The sequence below is a fragment of the Podarcis erhardii genome (genome assembly GCF_964252035.2).
Source record: "Podarcis erhardii genome assembly, chromosome: 6".
In the NCBI taxonomy this organism is placed as follows: domain Eukaryota; kingdom Metazoa; phylum Chordata; class Lepidosauria; order Squamata; family Lacertidae; genus Podarcis; species Podarcis erhardii.
Genome location: NC_138510.1, coordinates 52805133 through 52822725, shown reverse-complemented (window position 1 = coordinate 52822725; position 17593 = coordinate 52805133). Strand labels below are relative to the sequence as shown.

At 45.2% G+C, this 17593-nt stretch overlaps 2 long non-coding RNA genes across 2 annotated transcripts in view; one reads left to right on the top strand and one right to left on the bottom strand.

Moving 5' to 3' along the window:
* The window catches only part of LOC309343750, a 33768-nt gene extending 28086 nt beyond the window's left edge, over positions 1-5682 (bottom strand). The window contains exons 1-2 of the long non-coding RNA XR_014157383.1: positions 4663-5682; positions 1892-1969 (exon numbers count right to left, since the gene is read on the bottom strand). This is a non-coding gene — a long non-coding RNA (uncharacterized lncRNA). The remainder of the gene's footprint in view (positions 1-1891; positions 1970-4662) is intronic.
* On the top strand, positions 1273-6453 carry LOC309343746. The gene is made up of 4 exons (XR_014157377.1): positions 1273-1737; positions 1829-1987; positions 3377-3439; positions 6167-6453. It is a non-coding gene; the product is annotated as an uncharacterized lncRNA (long non-coding RNA).
* Positions 6454-17593: the final 11140 nt, after the last annotated feature.

Genomic DNA, 17593 nt, shown 5'->3' with positions numbered 1-17593 from the left:
ACACTAGATGTCCAGCTTGCATGCTCGTCACTGGTCCAGAGGATAATCTTTTTCATAATACTTTTGGCCAGATGTCTGTATCACTTCACTAGCTGAATGAAGGGACTCTGCATCTTCTTTGGCCCTAAAGTGCCAGTTCTGTTACCTTTGCAATGTAATATCATGGTAGTTCCTGTCACACTCAAGGCCTATGGGAGAGTTACAAAAAGAGAGATGCTACACTGCCTTTCCACTCATTTCCACATAGGCAGGTTTTTGGACTTCTAGAGTGGTAAACTGTGTCACTGCTGATATGTATATGTGCATGTATTAATATGTGGATGGATAGCCACTGTTGTGCAGTGTTTAGAAAAGCAGTAGCCAGCATCATGATCTCTTGAGGTTTTGGACTACAACTCCCATCAGCCACAGTTAGCGGTGAGGAGAATTGGAGGGTACCATATTGGCTACTCCTGGATAAGAGTGTCAGACTAGGACCAAGAAGACCCATATTCAGATCCCTGCTTTGGAAAGGCACTCACTGTGCGTCTTTGGGCCAATCATTATCTTTCAACCTAATCTTCCTCACAGGGTGACTGTAAAGAAAATGTAGGACAAGATTATTTATTTACTTATTTACTTATTTATTTGAATATTTATATACCACTGTATCATAAAGATGTATCACAGTGGTTTATAATAATATAAAATCATAAAACCAAACAATAAAATCATAAAGTTAAAAACAAGTTAAAAGCAAAAAAGGAATTAAAAACAAACATCACTAGTACTTTTGCTGCCCTGATAATCCTGGATAATATACTCTACCCAGAGGTAGGCTCACTCAGTCAGATCCGTTCACACATTGCAATTCATAATGCTCCCATATTCTGCTGGAGGCAGAAGAGAATACCTTGTGGTCAGTGGCTTTATTCAAGGCCGCAGCCGGCCCTGCCATTAGGCAAAGTGAGGCGGCCACCTTGAGAGGCAGCTGCTGAGTGTTGGGGGTGGGGAGCAGAGGCAGCAGCCCCTTCCAACTGAGGTAATTCGCCTCTGTTGAAAAGCAGAGTGATATATATGCCTCATATCCTACTCTGCGTTTCCAAAAACTAGCCTGCTGTCTTCAATGGGACATTGTCATGTTGTTGGTGATGAAATACAATTCAGTTGCCTGCCTGCTTGATTTCTGAATGTTGAATGATGGGTGCCATCTTGTCCTTGGCTTCATGCAGTAAGGCCGCACCCTGAAGGTCAAAGATGCCCAAGCAAGATCTGGTTGGCATAGGGTGTAGGCGGGGTGGGTGGGGAAAGATTGGCAAAACACAGTTTTGATAACAGATTTAATAGAACGATCACTCTGCCAAACAGGGAATGAAGCAAGATGTCTCATTCATTTCCTTGTCTCTACTTTTCTTCACATCCACACTGTACATTGAAAACACTCCTATGCTACTTTAACAGTCATGGCCTACCCCCACCCCCCAAATCCTGGGAACTGTAGCTGTTAAGGTGCTGGGAATTGTTGCTTTATAAAGGGTCTCCTAACAACACTCAGCACCAACAAACTTGCAGTACCCAGAATTCTTCAGGGAGAGGCCATGACTGCTATAAGAGTGCTTTCCATATATTGTGAAGATGTGATTTCTGTCTCTCTCATCTAAGTAGAGGATTGTGGGAGAGTCACTAACTTGCTTTCAGAAGCAGACAGAAGAGAAAAACTAGGAATAATTGGCTTACATGTGCTGTAAATGGAGTATGGTGAGTAGACAAAACGGAAAGTATTTATTTTACTGCCTTTATATCCCATCTTTGCTCCAAGGAAATTTTCCATTGCATCTACCTTTACCAGGCCAAGTCTAAGGTTATGATATTGGCATACATAGGAACCTGCCTTATACAGAGGGAGACTGACCTGCTGTCCAAAGGGAATGCCCATTGGAACGCCCTGTGATCCATCAATTCCACTGGGGATACACTCAGATGCGAGCCCCTGTTGAAGACAAAACAGGTAAAGTGTGTCAACTCCAAATTGAGCTTTGGCCCTTGGTACAGTGCCAGATCCCAAACCTTACATTTCTTTCTCCAGAGAATATAGTCCCGGAAGCCATTAGAGCAGCAGCAACTACTCCTTCTTAGTGAGTTGTGCCTTGCCTCTCTCAGTGTCCCCTCCAACGATATCTGCCATAGGCACCAGAAGTTCAGTCTTGTCCAAGTGAGTTTGGTCAGCTTGTGGGGTCTATGGCAGCCCAATAACCCCTTTCCCAGAGCTCTGAGGCTTTGGGGAGTAAAAGGTCTTTCCTGATGAAGGCTCAACTGTATTTTTACTTCTTCACAAATTGTTTCTGGCATTAGACATCTGTGTATGTTGCAGTTGGGATTTGTGATCTGTATTTTAACCTATTTTGCATTTTATGGAATGGTTTTATTGTGCACCACTTAGACACATCATTTTGAGTTGTAAGTAGGTAGGTAAATAAATGTATGTTGGATTTATTCCGTACCCGTTCATTCCTTCTCCGTAGGTCAGAAACTCTTTGCTTCCCACCCAGGCCCACTGTAGAGATAACTTATCCCAGTTCCTGTTGTTCCACAAAACTGACAAGAACCTAGATATGCAGTGCAGTTCACAAGGCTAGCTTCCAGTTGTGAGTTAGGGGGTATCTCAGGGAATGATACCTACCAATTCCTAAAGTGCTTCCTGACTGTGTGCTAAATCACTGGGCATAATGATGGAAGAGGAGTGAATACAAAATGGGGTATAAGCAGCTTGAACCACTGTACCACCACACAGTAGAATAAAACCCAGACATGGTTGTGATGTGGGTTTACAGGGTAAACAGACAACATACATTAATGACAGGTCTCCAATCTATTGCTTCTCCAAGTAGGTCCAAAACCCTGGCAGTCTGCTGCCAGTCAGTGGGCCCTTTCATATGCTAGTGCATGCTGCTAAATCACTGCCCTCCTGAAGCTGGGAGCAACAAACCACAAGCCTTGGCTTCCCATGGCATATGAACCAGCACTCATGGTTTGTTCAAAACACAATTTGAAATCAATGAGCAAACCTTGGCTAACCATTGTGGTATGTTTGGAGCAGGGGGCAAACCCACGAGTGCTGTTTCAGATGTCATAGTAAGCCAAGTCTTGTTTGTTCCTCCCAGTTTGAGGAAGAGTGGAGTAAAATGGGAGTGATTCAGCAGCATGGACTTGCACTCTGCTTGTTCACAGTAAGCCATGGTTTGTGGCTTTCTGCAACATGCAGACAGGACCACTGACTGGTAGCAGTTCTCCATGTTTGTGGCTGACCATGAGGCATGAACACAGCCAGTGTAATGGAGTCAATGAGTCAGGTGAACAAATGGATATGTTATATGGCACCTTCCTATTCATCTTTCAGTGTTCTGTTCTACTGTTTGCCTTGTCGAAGGGTCATCTCAAGCTAGTTGCTGTCACAGGCAAGGTAAGCAGAGAGACCATTCATCTGACATAGTAAGGACTTTGTTAGGTTATTCTGTAAGTCCCATGAGTTGTTTAATGACTGACACTAAGCAAGAGATTTGTTCTTCTTTGTTTGAATCTCTGAGCCAGGCCTTTAGTCTTAGACATAGAGGCCAGCCTTAGGAGCATGATAGACTGGGCAGAGATAGCAACGTGGCTTTCGAGAATACTCTGCTTGTGTCCTCTGAATTCTGTTCTGCCTGAGCTAACTTTATAAAGACTTTTTGGCTGCTGATGTGAGAGGGTTTGGTTTGTCAACTCCAAACATTCTGATCAGAGCTGTTGTCATGGTAGGAGTCTGGATACCTCAGGCAAATTTGGGGCTCCATTCCTGAATTTCCTTTTTCTTTCCTTCTTCCCCCTTCTCCATTCCCCACGAAGTCTCTAGGCAATTTACACATGCAGATAGAAGGGCAGGCAAAATTCTACCCAATTCCTCACTAATTAGTAATACCATTATTTATTTATTATATATTTGTTTATATTTGTCAGATGCCTCATAAATAAGTTCTCCGGACATAATGCAAATAAATGAAAAGCATAATAGCACCATAAAAATTCAGACTGTAACTTAAACATCTAGCCAAAAGAACAACAAAATAAAATACAATATTTTAGCTCACAGGAGCTAAAAAACAACCAGCAAATATAGAAATACTGTACATAAAGACCGCTAAGAATATCACGGGGACTAAAAAGAAAACCAGACACATGGTATTAGATGGCTTGAGAGAACAGAAAAGTCTTAAGCCTGATGCCAAAAAGAGAACATGGATGCCAGAGAAGGCAAACTTCCGCAGGGAACACTTTCTGCCACTGAAAAGACCCTCTCTCTCCCTCTCATGACCACCTTCACAACTTTGGGTTGAGGGGGCAGCTGCAAAAGGGCACCCACAGATGAGCTCGCCATATAGGCAGGAAGAGGCGTCCCTTCAAGTCTCAAGGCCCCGAACTGTGTAGGCCTTTTAGGCCAAAACCAGCACTTTGAATTAGGAGACAGTGAGGATGAGAAAAGTGTGAGATATTATGTTCATAATGTCTGGTCCCAATTAACACTCTCACAGCCATATTTGGCATCTGCTGAAGCTTCCCGACTGACTCCAGAGACATGCAGCCCCACCCACAAACACATTCTAATAATCCAAATGAGAAGCTACCAACGCATGAAAGCTTTCACACACACACCTATATTTGCGTCAATCCTCTTCCCCCAGACTTTTGCCTGTGGGTAGGATCCCAATGATAAGTGGCATAATTCAGGACGCTCCATCTTGACTAGTTCTTTTCCTTGCTTCACCTGAATGTTTTCAGACCTGAGACTTCTCAGTGCCTGGATTCTAGCTGGTCCTCCACAGGTCTGAAGCAATCCCTGGCCTTGCCATCCTAGCCAACAGGCAAATAACTTGGATTCCCAGCTGAACCACTGCCCTTTCCTCAGGCATTTTGTTGGTGAGCTGCTCATTCACAGAGATTGCCAGCAGCTCTCTGTGTGTGCGTGTGTTGTGGATCCTGGCTAAAAGTTGTGTAGCTGAGCTCAGTTTGTGTAGTGGTAACCTTGCCTGACACTGTCGATTGCTTGCTTGGCAGCCTTTAAAAGTGTTTTCCTTCTGTTAATTAACTCCTGGTGGGAGCCAGAGACTTCCTTGTTTCTAGCAGTGGCCTATTAAGAGCGGGGAGCCCTGGGACACTGGCGAACTGCTGTGGGTTTGGCCTGCTCTCTTCTACATGGCTGAGAAGGCCTGAGGTGAGTGCTGGGCAGCTTGTGATGATGCAGCCAACTCCAGTAGTTACTAGGTAGAAGAAGGCTTGAAATAAAGGGGTTTCTGTCCAGGTGCCAAGGTTACAACCACCTTGCCAGCCAACTCAAACCTTCACGCTTCCCATGACGCAAGAGCCTGAGCCAATTTAGTCCCCCCACCCCCCGTTCAGCATGGAATCACAGAGGTTTGTTTCTTCACTGTGAACACATCAGAAAGAGCATGGCTAGCGGAGGCCCAACTCTGTCATCACTCCCCTGATGTCTCCTCTGCTCAGCAGCCACAGCACCTATTGTACACATACACACACTGCTGCCCCAAGTGAGACTGCTATATGGAGGCTTTTCATACAACCACAGGAAGCTGCATTGTACTGAGTCAGATCATGTCTAAACCTTGTCTACGCTGCCTGGCTCTCCAGAATTTCAGACAGTGTTTACCATAACTTCCAGGCTTACCTTACAAATTTCTCCTTTCTTTTGCTTTAGGTCACTACTCTCCTCCCAGCATCTCTCCAAACCAAAGGGAGATAAATCACCATCTTGTAATTTCTTAGAAGAAATTTCTTGTAGACAAGTCAAACTCTTCTGCATGTCCTAGGGTGGGAAGGTGGGGTGGGGGGGAGTAGCCTCTCCCACTGTCATTTTCACTCTTACTCTGCCTCCTTCCTGATATTCAAAGGGGAGGTTTCCTAATTGCCATAGTCAAATAGCTGTATTTGATTCCTGCATCACACTTTTCTAGCACAGGAACTTTCTTCTTCTTTTTGCTATCATCATGTGTTTATTTGTATGACACTGTTCCACAAAACTGTACCCAAAGTGGCTCACAACATAGCAAATGAACACTAAGTATAAGAATTTAAAAAACACATAATCAACCTTTGATCTTTTGGCAACCTACTTAACTTTAGATTCATTGCTGTCTTGCAGCCAGACATGATGCAGAGATACATGGCCAGTTTCCAGTAATGCCCAGCAGGAAACTTCCCAATTTGTGACCTCTAACCTTCAGCTGTTCCTGAGATTCCACCATGCTGCCAGGCTCCATCCAAGTTTCTGAATGAAAATTCCAAATAGGCAAATTTTCATATCAGTTTCTTGTATAATATTCCTTCATGAGCATATTTTATGTTCAGAGGTAGTCCCAGCTCATTTATTACCTAGGGCTGAATGAGGTTCAGAATATATCTAATGGTGGCCAGCAGCTTCTCCTAGTGGGAGTGCCAATGGGCTCTCACATGCATGGGCCCAGACATCATTCAGCCCCCAAGATACATCTTTATAGCACTCAACCAATGTCTCCAGCTGTCTTACTGAGGAAGCATTTGGAGATTGGCTAGGAAGAAATGGCCATTACTTAGGGCTGCCATATTTTAAAAAGTGAAAATCTAGACACTGTTTCCCACCACCGAATCACGGCTATGTCCAGGAAATTCCGGACGTATGGCAACCCTACATTAATCTAAGCCAATACTTGAAGCCTTTAGGGTTCCATTGCAGCTGCTCAGGGGCATTCAGTAGTTATAACAATGCTTTAGAACTATTTACTTGTGTAGAATCTACACATCTGCTGCAAAATACATGATGGTCCATAGAAGTGCACAGCACATTTCATTAAGGTGTGCACCCTTAATGGGTGGATGGATGATTTATTTATTTAAACAAAGGAAGGGGGAGGGAAATGACAAGACAAACAAATAAGGATTAGGAAGAGGTAAAGAAGAAAAACAAGCCAACAAAACGATCACATCTAGAAGCCAAAACATTAGATTTTTCCTGCAGAGAAAAAGACCCTTGCCAAGCTGACCAAAGGCAGGGTAATTCTGGAGGGCCAGGGGCCAAATGGCTCCTCCCCCTTGCTTGCATGCCACAAAAGCAGCCCCTCACCCCACAGATCTCTCTCCACAAAAGGTGGCCAGTGGAGCTTGGATGGAGACAGAGCCATGAGAAGAAGAAGAAGAAGAAGAAGAAGAAGAAGAAGAAGAAGAAGAAGAAGAAGAAGAAAAAGGCTGGATGGATTTTTAGCTTTTGCCTGAGATGGAGGGAATTCCTGCTCCTTCCTTACTGCCGTCACTGGAGCCAATTGCCTTGTCACCGCTTCCAGAGGCAGCTGCAGATCCATTCCAGCCCTTTTATTCTGCTTGCATCTCTCTCTGTCTGCTTCCTTTGACCCCCAGTTTTTTTAAAACATTAGGGTGTGTGTGAGCACACCCCCTTTGCATGTCTATCCCTAACTCAGGGACAAATCCTGACCAGGTTGAAGTCAGGCTGCCTAGTCATCTATAAAGATGGGCCTGCTATTGCTCTGTACTGCCTTGTATCCAGGCCATCAGAATAATCCCTTTTCCACCTCTGCCCGGGACTCTGATGTCACAGCCACTTAGTCTGATCTGCAAACATCGTGGGCTGACACCTTGTTAAACACTCACAGGGGGTCGTGCTTCCAGGCCTTTTCCTGACCTGCTTTCTTTTTGCCCGCTGCAAAGTTTCAGTTGGCAGGCACTTCCCTTGCACTATTAGGTGTCATTCGAGGAACAAGGCACCCAGATCACTTACAAATTAATTTGGAGTTAAAACTACAGAAAATTAGGAACATGTTGCTTTGCAGACTTGGCTAGCTCTCAAGATAAATACATGGAAAACTCCTTCATTTGTAACTTTGCTCTGTGAAAAGGGGGGGGGGGCACAAGCATTCCTGCTTCCTGTCTCTTAACTGTTGTCAAGGCCTTCAACAGCTGTTTAATGGTCTGAGGCCTTACTTCCCAAGGAAAACTGAAGCAAACAAACAAAGGATTGGAATTATTTTCCTTAGGGCCAAATTAAGCTAAATAAAACTGATGAAGCACACAATCTAAAACCCTTGTCAACCATTAGTTTTGCAGGAGAGTCGCCTTGAGAAGCTGGCCCTTTTCCCCTGCCAAAAAAAAAGTCCTGCTAGCAAGTTCTGTTTCCAGTGTCATCACTTTGTCTTCATTGCTTTCTCACTTCTGGGTTGTCAGCTGAGGAGCCACTCTTAAAAAGACCAAATTGTACCCAGCAGGCCTCTGGTTTTAAACCTCCAATCTAAAAGCCAATTTCATTGGTAATCATAATGCCAACCAATACAGGGTTAGAGTAGTGCTCAGTCAGCATAGACTGACATGCCCTGGTGTGCACAGGCTTAGGTTGTAATGGTATCATAATACCACAGCAGGGCAATTCAGCCTTTCTATGCTTGGCACAATTGTTATTGCCAGATGCAGAGTTGTGGCATTGTGCATGTAGCTGGTACAACAGGGCACAATACCTGAAAATGGTTCTGCCACCACGGAGCTAGCTACATAGCCACAAACCTGTACAATTAGTTATTGCTGGTAAGATGTTGTTATGAGTACAGTAGACCTGCCCACTTGCCTCAGTTTGTCTGTCCCTATAATTCATACCTAGGTTACTATGCATATCTACCCAAATATTAGAGGGTTGGGTGTCACTGGTCTACAAAAATATATCAAAGGATGCATTCCATTGGTGGGCTCAATTATGAGCTCAATTTTAATGTTGGCACCCTCATAATGTTTTGTCATGCTGTACCCAATAAATGGGACACGGGTGGTGCTGTGGGTTAAACCACAGAGCCTAGGACTTGCCGATCAGAAGGTCGGCGGTTCGAATCCCCGCGACGGGGTGAGCTCCTGTTGCTTGGTCCCTGCTCCTGCCAACCTAGCAGTTTGAAAGCACCTCAAAGTGCAAGTAGATAAATAGGTACTGCTCCAGCGGGAAGGTAAACGGCGTTTCTGTGCGCTGCTCTAGTTCACCAGAAGCGGCTTAGTCATGCTGGCCACATGACCCAGAAGCTGTACGCCGGCTCCCTTGGCCAATAAAGCGAGATAAGCGCCGCAACCCCAGAGTCGGCCACGACTGGACCTAATGGTCAGGGGGCCCTTTACCTTTACCTAGTAAATATCTACTAGGTTCAATACATCTTTTTGTTAGAATCATAGAATTATAGAGCTGGAAGGCACCACAAGGATCATCTAGTCCAACCCCTTGCAATGCAGAAATCTTTTGCCCAGCATGGAGCTCAATATTATTACTATTATTATTACATTTATATCCCACCTTTCCTGCCAGGAGCTTAATAGTTCTTCCCCTTCTCATTTTATCCTCACAACAACCCTATGAGGTAGGTTAGGCTGAGAGGCAGTGAATGACCCAAGGTCACTTTGTGAGCTTCATGGCTGAGTGAGGATTTGAACTCTGGTCTTCCAAACCCTAGCCTGACACTGTAACCACTATACCACACTGGTTTTCTATGTTTCTGTATGTATCATACAACACTTTCCATATTTTCCCTCAGACTATTGCAACATTTTGCTCTTCTTGCCACTAAATATATTATCACAACCAGTGATGTCTAGACCAATTCCTTTGTATGCATCTATCTACACCCTGAGGGCAATGGGAGAGGCCCTTCTATGCCCTGTGAGGATGGGAATGCATAACCAGGCCTTCTCATCATCAGCACCCACTCTAGCCACTGCCCCAGAATATTTGCCTCACTTTACCTCTTTGAGTGTGTTCAGATGTCAAGTTTAAATAGTTTTGTTTCATGGTACTGCCAACGTTTTCAATATTGTCCAGCAAGTGTTGTGTTTTTGTGCCCATACCTCTTGAATATTAATCCATTTTTTTAAAAAACAGCAACTTTATAATGTTTTATCATGTTCTTAAATCTATTTAAGCTTATCTGAGGACCCTGTGTTGTTGCAAGGGTGAGATACAAATATTTAATAAATAAGTAAAATAAACTCAGAATTCCATGCTAGGATCTAAGCAGGCAAAATGAGCTACACTAGGATGGCTCTGGAAAGGCCATGTTTTATGTCTTACACGGCAAATTTCCTCCTTTAAAGGGCTCTATTGGTCTCTGCAGTCTGACAGTCTTACTGAATGTGGAGCATATGACACAGTCAATGGTCCCTGATGGCGGCTGGTGTCCACGGGGACTGGCAGGGCAGATGGCAGGGAGATTGACAGTAGGTGGCGCCATAGCCAACAACAGGCAGAGCCAACTCATTCTAGTTTTGTCCCCATCCTCTTCCCTGCTGAGTTTTACAAAGGCAACACTGAGATTAAGGAAGAGGAAGCTGACATCCAAGGCTGCTCTCTGGGCTGGTTGAAGGTAAGAAGGCAGGCAGGTGGGAGCTGACTGATAGCTCACTGAGGTTGGTGGGGAAGTGCCCCCATTTGCCTTAATGGAACAGCCACTGCTGAATTGGCCTCTGATTCTAAGAGAGAAATCTAGAGACCTTGCATTCCCCCTGCCATGTTTGTGTGTGTGTGTGTGTGTGTGTGTGTGTGTACTTGCATGCATGTACCAGTCAATAGATGTCTGGAGGGCAATGTGTGTGCATGCCTGAAGGGTACATGCATCCATGCTTGAGGCGTGTATGTCTGTGCAAAGCAGGTTGGACCGACTGCTGTGTGCTGGGACTGTGAGTGGGCGAGTTCCCTGCTCCTGCTGTCCTCTCCCTCCCCTTCTCCTCCCCCTCCTCAGTTCAATGCCCTACTGCAAAGAACTGCGCCTCTATTGTTTCTCTCATGCAGATTTTGGGGTGTGAGGAGAGGAGGAGTGAGAAGGGAAGAGCAGGGACAAGATAAAAGCTTTGCTCTCGCCTCACCAGGCAGAGGCAGAGCCCACCCAAGTTTCAAGGCGTTCGCTCAGACGTCTGACCTCTGTGCCTGCAGAAGGTGCTTTCTTACATTTTCAACGGTGCTTCTGAATTGCAATTTCCTCCCTCGCAAACAGGACTTGGTATGAAAGGGACTACAGGGATGCATCCCATTCCCTCCTCCGTGATTCTATTTCTCTGTTGAGAAAGCCATGAAGAAGAAGAAAGAACTAGAAAGGCCAAGCCTCTAATCATGTATTGAGCAGTGGTGCTGCTGCCTTGTGTGCCCCATTACCTGTTTATAATCTCCCCTACAAACCCTTTCTGCGCTACAGATTCTTCTTTGGGGCTTCCAAGCTGAATGTTGCATTAATGTAATCATTCTGGCAGCCGGGTAGATTTCTGCATCTTGTAAGAGTTGTTACTTTCTGAGTCCCAGAGAATGCAAGATGCCCCCAAATGGATGAGGTGCTTCTGTGTCCTTACCAGTTTCATGCCTGCTTACAGCCATATCCTTACCATGCAGGTTGGATCAATAAAAGCACTAATCTCACTGGTCCTGACAGATCCTGGGCTCCTTCCAGAAGCCGTGCAACCACAAGTCCTTCTTAACCCATCTGGCATCACCTTTCCCACCATTTCATTGCCAGATTCAGAATGTTGGACATCTGGACTTAGTGCAGTGAAAGGAGATGTATTTATAAATATGCACAAAAAGAGAGAGCATAAGTTAGTATTGGGCCAGCTTTTTTCCCCTTTTTTGCCTGTCACCTTTATACAATCAGAGCTTAAGAGGATCAGGCTGCCACTCTTGGTCAGGGTAAAACCTTACTTAAAGGCTGGAAATTATTTAGAAAAGGGTTATTCAGACCAACAAAGCTATCTGTGCTAAAGGGTGACTGAACCTCGTTCCTCTAAGACATACCAAATCCAGATGGAGTTCATCAACCCCAGCCTTCCCTACCCCTGCTATTTCAGCTATGAATGCCCTCCCCCATATCCAGTTTATGCTGGTGCCACTAAGTAAAGGGCATTAAAGATTAACTGGCCCAAACCCCCAGTTTGGAAAACTCCAACAAAGTCCATCTTGTCCAGTTTTATGTTGCTACTCTCTGCCTAGTACTCAAATTTATCAAGTTGATCTGTTTTTTGAAATGTTTGAGATCCCTCCAAATATCACTCTGTCTTCAGATTTTATAAACATGCTCACAGTGTGCTCATCCAAATCACAATGAAAACATTTAACACACAGCCCCCCCCCCATTGTTTCTGTGGGACATTATTTGGCATCCTTTTCCAAAAGGGTGTGGCACTTTGTACGCCAGAGAGACCATTAACTCTCTATAGTAGTGCCAGTTTCATTAGAAGTTCTTTGCCTGTTCTTGCATAAAATGATCAAGCATCCTTCATGTGCTTCCTAATATTTAAAACACTGAAGAAACCATGTCCTGCTGAGTACAGAAAGCAGCCCTTTTAGGGACTCAGAGGTGATATTCCTAAACTGTAGCTCCCTGCAATACACATGGTCAATTTCCTCACCACAGTATTGGGACAAAATAGTTTTGCAGGTGTATGTCATATTTTAAGATGTATTGCAAATCATGAGAAGCCTCAAGAAGCATGACTAGCACAACTCCATTCTGAAACATTGGAAGCGGTGCAGAATCAAGGGACATTATTGCTCCATCATCTCTGGACGACACCCCGAATTTTGGATTGCTCTGCTCTTTGTAGCAGTTGATAGAACAGACACTGACATTTTGATTTGGGAGATCTGCTTGCAGTGATTTGTCTAGACCTGCTCACATGTGGATGCAGGATAGAGAATACAGATTGGGAATTTGGGAGTGATCTGGAGGATACAGGATGGGTCCCATTCCATGTGAGGTGTGTGAGGTGGGAAAGAAAGAAAGAGAGAGGGGGGTTCTCTCTGAAACTCCCCTCCCCAAGCAAGGAAGTTTCTCTCCTATCACTATCAGTGCAGTGAAACTGACTGAGGAGTGTCTCTACTCTGCCTCTCTGCATCTTCAACCAGGCTACCCCCCCCCCCTTGCACAAATCCACCACAGGAAAAGAAAAGCCCCCAAAGAAGACAAAAGAGCCTGTTTTGGCCATGCCACCTGCTATCCCCTACCCTACAATACCGCCTTAAAAACTGGACAAACAAAAGGCCTTAAAATCTTAAAGGGGCCCATTCATTAGGGTGACAAAAGGGGAAAGAAATACATTATCATAATTAATCCTGCGGCTGGCGGTGGGTGGCGAGGCCCTCTGTCTCCCAAGGTGGCAGTGGCGGTTATGTCACCAAGTCCTGCACTAATGTACACTGGGTAGGCAAAGCAGGATGTGAAATAAACCCCCAAAGGATGAGTGCAGGTTTGTTTTCTCTTTGCCTGCCCCCACCTCTGCTTCCCCCCACTGATATATATTGATTCCTTCCCAAGTGCCTGCCCCCCCCCTTCCCTCGCTACCCATCAAGTCATCCCTGTTTTGCAGGGCTGGAACAGCCCGCATTTGTCTGTGCCTTGTTCCTCACGTGCACAGACACACAAGCATTGTGACCCTCCCTTGCAATCACAGCTGAAGAAATGTCTCTCACCTTCTCTGGCTCCTTAGACAGGCCAGGGATCTCTTCCTGGGAAGCTGTCAAAAATATACCTGTAGCCCAAACTCTATATTGAGCCTATATTGGTTATTTCAGGAAAATGCTGAAAATGCTCTAGCAGTCCTCCATCCATCTCCACCTACTCAGCTTCCAGGGCTAGAACTATAATAATGCATCTCTAGACCATCTACATTAATAGAAGTTCTCCCAGCAGCATGCAGTCACAGAAGAACAAAGTCCCACTTAATGCATGATATGGGAGATACAAGCCCCCACTGAAACTGAGTTCTAAATGTCCTTTTTGGGGGGTTATGTTCATGTAAGCTATTCTTTATTGCTCACCTTTAATTTATTCTTTTCTTTCACGTTTCCTTAGTTCAGCAGTATTTCGTTAACTTGCAATTGGCTACTGTTTTTCTTGCTGCTTCTGTTGAATTTTAAACCTGCACCTCATATATGGCTTAATATTAGTGGGGGCAAGTTGCATTTCTACCTTCCCTGCATAAATCCTAAAGGTACAAAAGCTCTGCCCTCTATGGCAGGTTCCTCTAGGGCCTATGAGGGGGGTGGGAATCTTCCTACTGTAGCATTAATGCCTGCTAGGTTTTGCCAGGCCTGAGCACTGAGAGGCTCCTTTAGGATTCTAAAAGAAGAATGTAAGAAGTACTTTAATCCACTGCACCTTTTCTGTTCACAGTGCTGCAGTGATAACAGGAAGCTGCGCATATGCATATAGTGGAGTGTCCCCTTCTTTGCAACTCTTAAAGATACAGGAGCCCTCTCAGGGTCTGGATTTCATATACCAGTAAGTATGATGCTGGGCAAGCCATTCCTAACCAACCCAACCAAATACTAAGGTGTGTGGGTGGAGAGAGAAACCAGGTCTTTGTGATCCACCTATAGGATGAGCTTGTAAGGGCACCACTTCCCTTGGTGACACTTCTGCCTCATACAAAATGTTGTCCAGACGCCCTCTAGCTATGCATTGCCCTGGGAGCTCTCCAGCGTTTTCCAGATCTGAACTTTTGTCACATATTACTCAAATAGTTATCTAACACATTGTTTTCCAACCGGGGACTATATGGCCCCCTGGGCCCCCCCAATAATATTCCAAGGGAGCCACAGGTTAAAATCTTGTAAATGGGGGGCCCACAACACAAGGCTTGGGGACCACTGAGGGAAGTGAGAAGTGAAGGGGGAAAATTCTGATTGGATGGCTATCTGCTTGGCCAATCACAAGCGGGTAAGGGGGTGGCCCACCAAGGGCTAGCACTCCTTTTTGCCACCTGGGTTTCCTTGGAGCAGTCCTGGTTTGTTTCCAGTGGGAGAGGATGATCACTGAGGCTCCCTTTTTGACCAGCAGAGCCCACAAACCAGAACCCCCAGGTCAGGTAAGTGCAGTGGTGGGGTGGCAGTGGGTAGGACTGGGCGAGCTGCTTGTTGCTGCCGCCAGTGCTGGGCCCAGTAGCAGCCTGGGCCTGACTCTGCAATGTGCAGGGTGCAATCCACCCCAGCACCTAGCCATCTGGGGCTGCAGACTTGCATCTAGTAAATAACTAAGAGTCTACTCAAAAGAAAGCCACACTGTGTTTAGTGGGCCTTACTCCCAGGTAAGGGTGTGTGAGACTATAGTGTTTTATCTAGGCAGCCAGGGCTCCTCCGCATGACAAGATCTTTTTGCACCAGGTCAGTGAAGACCACTTGCTTTAAAAAAATAAATAAATCCCATATATACAGAACTTCCTATATACTTTTTGGACTGTATCTGTGGGTTTCCACCTCTGTGTCAAATAACTGGGGTCAAATAAGTGTTGTTTATTTTTTATAATACATGGAAGATGGATCTGCCTCTGTAGGTTCTGGACTCTCCTTCCTTGGAGGTTTCTAAGCAGAGGTTGGCTGGCCATCTGTCATGGATGCTTTAGCTGAGTTTCCTACATTGCAGGGGGTTGGGCTAGAAACATGATCCTTGGGGTCCCTTCCAGCTCTATTAGTCTCTGTTTTTCTGCTTCAACAATATTTCATTATGTTCCTATCATTTTATGTAATTGTATTCTGTATAAATTATAAAAATTATAAACAAAACATTTAAATAGATACCTTTCGACCAGTAGGAGGGGGGCATGGATGTAGCCAGGATTTTTGTTAAGGGGGGCAGGCTTTTGTTGGGGGGGCAGAACCTCAGATTTGTATTGATTTTTACTTATTTGTGGGGCACAGCTGCCCCCTGCCCCCCTTGGCTACGCCCATGGGGGACCACGGTTAGAAAAAGGTTGGAAAACACTGGTCTAATGATAGAATGCAAAGATTGTGCAATCTAGGGTGCAATAGTGATGGGACAGGGTACCCTTCTCCTGTAGATGTTGGAAGGAAGGAAGGAAGGAAGGAAGGAAGGAAGGAAGGAAGGAAGGAAGGAAGGAAGGAAGGGTCTGATAGTTGGTGAGCTTTGTTTTTTCGAGACTGTAGCCAATAAGAAGCACTATTCTACAGATTTTAACTCAGAAGTATGTCTCAGGTAAGTGTGCATATTATGGTAGCCCCAAAGTGTATTGTGCTACAAACCTCCTTCTTTAGAGTCAGCAGAAGTTTTTACTTCTATAGGTGCAGGACTGTGTCTTTACAATGTGTGTATACTTAATTGGACCTAAATCTCACAGTGTCTAATGGGGCTTCCTCACTAGTAAGCCTAAGTTTGCAATTCCATACATACACACTTACCTGGGAGTGAGTCACATTCAACACAATGGGCCTTACTGCAGGTGCTAACTTTTATTAAAAGTGCCCATACTGCTTTTAAATGGGGTGGAGTAGCAACCAAATCTAATACAGGCATGGGAGAGGAGAGGGAAAACATGTTCAATTAAAAAACAATGGAGGGTGGAGGAACGGACACACTTAAAACATCCCATCAGAGATTGTGTCGATTACAGTGCCCACATACAGAGGCAAACAAGGACTCACAATGACAAGGGCTGGTTGGTCATGTCTGTGGAAGTGCAAACATGCTGGGAATGTGGGCTTGAGAGAGCAAATATTTGTTTGAGACTCTGTCCTTCCATGCAATGTCCAAAATCTTCCTGATGCAGTACATACGGAAGGCGTTTAGGGGTCACTCCTGGCGGGTGTAACTTGCCCACGACTCACTTCCATAAAGCAACATGCTCAACACTCATGCCTGGTAGACCTTCATCTTGGTATTGGTCATTAGCATCACAGTCTCCCTTACCTTTTTGGAGAAACGAGCCATTGCCATAGCTGCCTTCCCAAAATGCTTGTCCAGCTCAGCATTGGTGGTGAAGCTGCTGGTTGTGGTAAAGCCCGGGGAGATAAAAAATCATCTACCACCTCAGGCATGTGGTCACCCAGGCTGATGCGTGGCATGCTGGTGATGTCCTAACCCAGAATGTTGGTTTTCATCGGGCTGATGGTAATCCTTGATTATAGCTTACAGTGATTTTTACCAAGGTGGCTGACAATGGTGTTCTCCTGTAGCATATTATTCCTGGATACCATTTCACTTCATTTGGTAGATATTGCAATGTAATAAATGGCTGGAATTGTGCATCTCCGTCCAATGGGTCAGAAGAGGTGCAGCTGTGTTACAGGGCTTGGCTGTAGTTGATGGGATGTGTTAGGGCTCGCCCACACTTCCATTTCTGTTGTGCCTAGAAAGCATGGGTCTGAGTGGTTATTGCAATGTAATAAATGGCTGGAATTGTGCATCTCCGTCCAGTGGGTCAGAAGAGGTGCAGCTGTGTTACAGGGCTTGGCTGTAGTTGATGGGATGTGTTAGGGCTCGCCCACACTTCCATTTGTGTTGTGCCTAGAAAGCATGGGTCTGAGTGGTTTTCTGCTTGACCCAGGCTTTCTAGGCACAGGTCCAAATGGTTTCCCCCTTGTCCCACGCCTTTCCAAGGGAAAACTCACTCTTTGGCGAAAGATTGGAACAAGTGGCAGTCTAGGGAAAACCCAAATTGACATTTGCTTCAATTGAGCATTAAAGAGCGGTTTCCCCGGGGGTGGGGGGGGGGAGCAGTGGGACCAGAGGAAGTGTGGACAAGCCTTTAGTCTTTAAGGTGCTACAATGCTTTTTTGTTTTTG